A 6,557-nucleotide genomic window follows, 5' to 3' on the forward strand; every position below is an offset into this window, starting at 1 on the left:
GATGATGGCCAGGGGCCACACTTGGAGGACCATTGTTCTCGAGAATCTCAAACCCTGTTTTTTAAACTCTGGGTTGCAACTCATCAATGAGCTGTGCTCAGCATTTAAAAATTAGACCAGACTGTATTAGACTTAAATGAAATAGACCAAAATATCTAAAAATAGTCTAAAATCTGTCATAAGTGCATCACACTTATTAAAAACATTGTTTTGTGAAACTTTTGTTTCCATTTCAGTTTTTAGTGTGTGTGAGTGTATGTGTGTGTGAGTGTATGTATGTGTGAGTATAAGCCATGGCTCTGAAGCTGTTCTCCAGAGACTTGGAGCCCTCAAGATAAAAGTCTTCCTACACTGGCAGCCTCCAAGATGAGCTTAGGGTAGGGTGGAGACATTTGCTTAGATCGCAAATATGGAATGAAGGCAAATCATGGTGGCTGTCCCATTGGCAGGCCTAGCTATGTAGTGGGGTGCCCTGACAAGTCTTCAAAGATGGAGTGGTTCTGAAGACTGGCAAAGGAGGAGCCTCCAGAATGCTCATCTCAAGGTATGAAACATTTAACTTAATATCGAGGACCCAGTATTCACTGAACAGGCTGCTGGGTCATTAACCGAAATGTCTCCAGGCAAGGCCTGGGACAACGGCGCTACCCCGCACCATACAGGGTGGGAAAGGGCTGTAAGGCTGTTAATGGCTGTTAATGACGCTCCCCTAAACCGCGCCAATTATTGGAGATCCTTTTGTATCTTCGAAAGCAAATTACATAATTGGAAAACAAACTCACAAGTACTTATCGTATGCCAGGCACTACTGTAAATACTTTGCCAGTCCATTAAGTCATTTAATTAACCCTCGACAGGGTACTACCATCATACCCATATAACAGATAAGGAAACAGCACCTAATAGTTGATGCTCTACACTGGTATGCATTCAGCCGTTTAAGTGATTGGACCCCCTCTTCCAATCTTCCCACTACGGCGCAGCTACAGAACCCACGAAGCTTTGGCACATGTGTGTGAAGCAACTGCCTCCACGCAGTAACTGGAGGGACAGCCCGTGATGGCAAACGCCAGAAAAGCCTGCATAATCCCCAGGGCTGTAACTATTCTGTGGCCTAGCTAGCCGGCCGACAGCCCCCAGAGGTGCTACCAGGTGGGGGTGGGGGGTGGGGAGTGGGGGGGGTGAGGATTGGGGGGAACCGGCGCCTGGGGCCCGCAACCTTGGGTCTGCTAACTTGAGCTGCCTCGGCGGCTGGGATGGGGAACCACAGAGATGAGCGGCTTCCCGGGTTCCTAGAGAGGAGGGGAAAACGGTGTATGCGCTTCCGGCTGAGCCGGTGCGGCTCTTTCCCAAGAGAAGGTCGCTGGTTCCCACGCTTTCTCTGCGCCCCAAGTACACAGTCCAGCACCTGCTCTTGTCTGCCCGGTGATCACGTCAACCCCGTGTCTGGTTCCGTGAGCCTGATCTCTCACAGCAGGTGTCTGCCTTCACCCTGCCTCCGTGCGTCCTGGATCCCCCAGCAGGACCCTCCACTCAGCTTCTCCACGTCTTTCACCAGAGACAGAGGGGCAGTTCCATGGGCACAGAGTCCCCTTCACACTGGATCATTCTCCCTCTTTCTGATATCTTGCCTGATCAGAAAGCTGCTTGTCCCTTGAAGGCAATGTGCAGCATCACCTCCCCCTTTCCTAACAGGCCACTACTGACCTGCTTCTTGTCACTTTGGATTAGTTTTCCTTTTCTAAGATTTTATATAAATGTTATCACATTATATGTACTCTTCTCTTTGGTCTGGTGTCTCACTCAGCATAATTATTTTGAGATTCACCCATGTTGCATACGTCAATTTATTCACCCATGTTGCAATACATTCATTTATTTTTATTTTTATTTTTTGTTGAGTAGTATTCTCCTATGGCTATACCACAATTTGTCTACTCTTCTCCTGATGGCCACTTGGGTCGTTTTCAGTTTCTTGTTTTTACAAATAAAACTACCATGAACATTTGTGTCCAAGTCTGTAAGTGTGTATGCTTTTATTTATCTTGGTAAATACCAGGAGTGGAATGGCTAGGTCATAAGGTAGGCGTGTATATTTAATGTTAAGAATCTTCAAAACTGTTCTACGAGGTCGTGCCATTTTAAAAACATTCCCACCAGCATTGTGTGAGTTCTTCTAATATGACTTTGCCGACTCTCAATATTGTTAGTCCTTTTAATTTTAACTATTCTAATAAGTGTGTAATACTATCTTATTTAGGTTTTAATTTGTATTTCCATGTTGTCTAATGGTGTGAGTATACTTTTCATGTACTTACTTGCCTTTCATTATGTCGTCTTTGGTAAAATATCTGTTCATATTTTCTGCCTATGTTTTAATTGGGTTTTCTTTTTATTGATCTTTGGGAGGTCTTTTTAATCGATGTGATTTCCAAATATTCTCTCCCAGCTTGTAGTTTCTCTTTTCATACTCTTAACAGTATTTTTGGAAGAATAGAAGATTTTAATACCAATGAGGTCCAATTTATTCAGTTTGTTCTTGTATAGATTATGCCTTTGGTGTCACATTTAAGAAATTTTTGCCTTACCCAAGTTTACAAAGGCTTTTTTCTATATTTTCTTTTGGAATTTTTATAGTTTTAGATTTTACATTTATATCTGTCATCTGTTTTCAGTTAAATTTTGTAAAGGGTGTGAGGTATGGATCTGAATCCCTCCCTCCTCCTCTCCCTCCCTTCCTTTTAAAATGGGTAACATACTGTAGCACCACTTTTTGAAAACATGATTCCTTCTCCACTGAATTCCCTTTGCACCACTGTCGCAAATCAGTTGTCCATATTTGTGTGGTGGGCCTGTTCTAGAGTCTGTATTGCTGCATTGATCTATTTATCTACCTTGATGCCAGTAACACAATTCCTAATTACTGTAGTATTTCTAAGCATTGGAGTCATATAGTATCAGACATCCTACTTTGTGTTTTGCCAAAGTGGTTTTGACCATTCTAGGTCCTTGCATTTCTCTGTGAATTTTAGGATCAAATTGCTGATTTCTACAAAACATACAGGGGTTTTGTGTGAGATTATATTGACTATAGATCAATTTTGGAATAATTGACATTGTAACTATAGAGTCTTTTGACTCATGAACATTGTAAATGTCTCCATTTAGATATTTAATTCCTCTTAGCAGTGTTTTCAGATTTTTACTTTATAGGTCTTTCACACCTTTTCTCAGATTTATGTCTAAATATTTTGTACTTTAGATGCTATTATAAATAGTAAATTTCTGATTTTCATTGATGGTATATAGAAATATAATCGATTTTTGTATTTTCACTTTGTAGACTGCAACCTTGTACAACTCATTAGTTCTAGTAACATTTTATAGATTCCATAGGATTTTGTAACATTGAGAATCATGTTCACAAATAATTATTTTAGTTCTTCCTTTCCAATTCTGGATGCATAGTCTTTCTTTTCCTGCCTTATTGCACTGGTTAGTGGCTAGGGATAGTGTGTTTTTAGGGAGAGCCAGTCTCTCCAACATTCCAGACTTTAATTTTGCTGATACGGGAGGACATTCCTTAACAGCTGCAAAGCCTAAAGTTTCCCATCTCTTCTGATTCTCCTTGCCATGTAGCTGCTTCTATGTCAGCACTACCTGTACTATCCCTCTGGTGAGGCTCTTCTGGGGAAGCATGCATGGGCTTCTTGTAGCATACTCCCAATTTTCTTCTCTGACCTCCCAGGATTCGAGTCATCCTCCCAATCTGGGGCTTTTATTTGGGCCTACCAAAGTTTTCTGATTTCTTCTCCCTGCACCATAATACCAAATAGAGGAATTGCATGTCCCTTTCAGGTTCTAATTGTAATAGCTGGCTGATATTCTTTAGAGTTTGTGGTATATATGTGTGTATGCATATGTGCATCCATATATGTGTGTCCGTCTCTCTAGATGTTTGACAGGTTTAGAGAAATATATGCAAATATAAGTCCTTATGCTATTGTTTCTGGAAATCTAATTCTTCTATTTAAAATGACTGCTTTGCATGAACTTTACAATAAAAAATATAGGTTTTATAAAGTGGATTGTTTCTGTGGTAGCTAAAACTTCTGGGTTAGGCAGCTTCCACATAGGTCCCCCGTGATTCTCATCCTGGCATTCATGCCTTTGTGCATCTCACCCAACATTGAATCATGACTGGCCTGTGAGGAGAGTATATTGGGGTAATGATGCTGCATAGCTTCCAAAGCTAGATCATAAATGACACTGCAGCTAGCCTTGGCTCCTTGGATTGCTTACCTTGGTTGGAAGCCCATTGCCGTGTTGTGAGGATGCTCAGCCATGTGAAGATAGCCATGTGGAAAGGGACCGTGGAAAGGTTATTGGTGTCACACCAATAACCCGCAACAACTTGCTGGCTATGTGCGTAAGCTAACTTGGAAGCAGATCCTCTAGCTTCGGGCAAGCTTTCAGCTGGGTGCAGTCCCAGGTGACACCTGATGGAAAGTCACGAAAGGTCCTAAGTCAGTACCATCCAGCCAAGCCACTCCTGAATTCCTGATTCACAGAAACTTTGAGAGAGAACATGTATTGTTTACAGCCACAAAGTTGTGGGGTGATTTGTTATGCAGCCATAGACACTCAACATACTCTTCACGATAGGACTTCTTTATTACGTCTCGTTCCTGTGAAAGGAGCAACACACTCCTATAATAGAGCCAGATATCCAGATATCCAGGGTCATTCTATTTTCTAGGCCAATTTCCCTTCATAACTTTGGAGCGCTGGGTGAGTAAGAGCCATAGATCTGAAACTGTGTTCAGCAATCGTATCAGAGTGGTCAAAAGTAAAAGTCTGTACATGTTGGCAACCACCCTGCCAAGAAGTGGTCGCTGCAGTAAGGCTACTGTTGACCCACTGTCTTTCAGAAGCATGGTCACTGCAGTGAGGCACTTGCTATTTGGCTGTTGTCTAGGGGGCGGGACTATCACTGATTTGCTGACTATCGAGGGCATTTGTCGTTGATGGCTCACATTCAGAAACTTAGAGTTGCCAATGATTTGCTAACTTTCAGAAACATAGTTACTGGGGGTCACCAAAGTGAGGCTGTCACTTGCGGGTTTTCATAGCATGCATATTGGCCAGAAGTTATGTCAATTAAGGGCAGTTACTTGTTTGTAACTTGGAGACTTCGGTCAAAGAACAGTCTTTTCCTTTCTTGAATATAGAAAATCAAGTACTTTTAATGTTTTTTTTTTTTTCCATTAAAACTGCAGGAGACTGTAAGAGGTTATCCAGATCTTATTTGTGGAGATATGATTTTTTTTCAGCCAGCGTTGACATTTAAGTTATTTAAGTGCCAGTGAACAGGCTAAAGAAAAAAAAAAGTCAAAATTACAGAATTTTTGTAATTTATTGTAAAAAGCTAAACACAGGACATTTAGGGCGTCTTGCCAAAGTCAATACAGGGCGAAACCATTTACTACAGGGCATGTCCTGTATATACAAGATGCATGGCAACCTTAGTCACCATTATTTTGGTTGTTAAATGAATTTGCCCCCAAAAGCCCTCCACACGTCCAGGTCCTGGGAAGAAGAGAGCTTTAAAAAGGCAGGTGGAAACCATGGTTTTGCCAAGGGCTGCCCAGCTTAGGACTCAAGCAGGATCTTTAGCTTGGGCATCTAAGAGATGACACAACAGGGGCCATTCTCCCCACACCTGCACAGCCCAGGTGACCCACGAAGTAAAGGCGGCGGACAGCTGGGCTGCAGTCGGTTAACTGGGGCCTCACCCGGGCCCAGAGGCTGAGGTCTGAGCAGAGCGAAGCTGCATCTGTGCCATGACCCCCACGTCCCGAGTCGGTTCCAACCGCCAGGCATTCTGCGAGCGCCAGTGAGGACGCAGGCAGCAGCCCGCCCACGACCGCGCCCCTTCCGCACGGCGGGCCCAGTCACGTGGGGCCGGGCCGCGGGGACCACCGAGATGCGGCCTCCGGGCGGCCTAGAGGGGCGCTGGGCGCGCGCGCTCACTTCCGCGTCAGCTTCTAGCTGCCAGACTTTCGGGGTTCGGAGAGGAAGAGTGTGGGTTTCAGCGAGTTCTACGTGTCAGGTCCGCCCAGTGCCTGCCTCCTCGTTTTCCCTGGCGTCTCGTCAGCACCCCCTCCCCTGAACTCGGTCCCAGTGGTGGCTCGCCCCTCTCTGACCCGGAGCTCCGGCATCTGGGCCTCTCAGAAGCCGCCCGAGGTGGCTGCACGACCTTCTAGAGCTTTCGTCCAGCCCCCTGCCCACCGAGGCCTGACCCTCTTTTCTACCCTAAAGAATGTGGCCTAACAGCCGCCCGTTCCGGTACTGACGTTTCTGTGTTTGCGGTCTCCCGCTTCCCTTGGTGGAGTTCCCCGAGTGGTCTGCGGTCAGCATCACCCACTGGAATGCTGAGTATTTTACTCTTAATCCTCATCCAGCCACCCCGGTCCCTCCACTCCATAGTCACCTTCTTTGTCATGGTCCCTATAAGGTCTTTTAGGTTTTTAGGTTCGTTCAGACCCATCACTGTA

The 6,557-nt window shown here is 44.6% G+C and overlaps 1 protein-coding gene across 1 annotated transcript in view; it reads left to right on the forward strand.

Moving 5' to 3' along the window:
• Positions 1 to 5,985: 5,985 nt before the first annotated feature.
• LOC102879758 (zinc finger protein 621) overlaps positions 5,986 to 6,557 on the forward strand; it is an 8,954-nt gene continuing 8,382 nt past the window's right edge. Inside the window, exon 1 of the mRNA XM_015591756.2 lies at positions 5,986 to 6,112. The gene's annotated coding sequence lies outside the window, so the exon portion shown is untranslated. The remainder of the gene's footprint in view (positions 6,113 to 6,557) is intronic.

Source organism: Pteropus alecto, unplaced genomic scaffold (assembly GCF_000325575.1).
Source record: "Pteropus alecto unplaced genomic scaffold, ASM32557v1 scaffold156, whole genome shotgun sequence".
Taxonomy (NCBI): domain Eukaryota; kingdom Metazoa; phylum Chordata; class Mammalia; order Chiroptera; family Pteropodidae; genus Pteropus; species Pteropus alecto.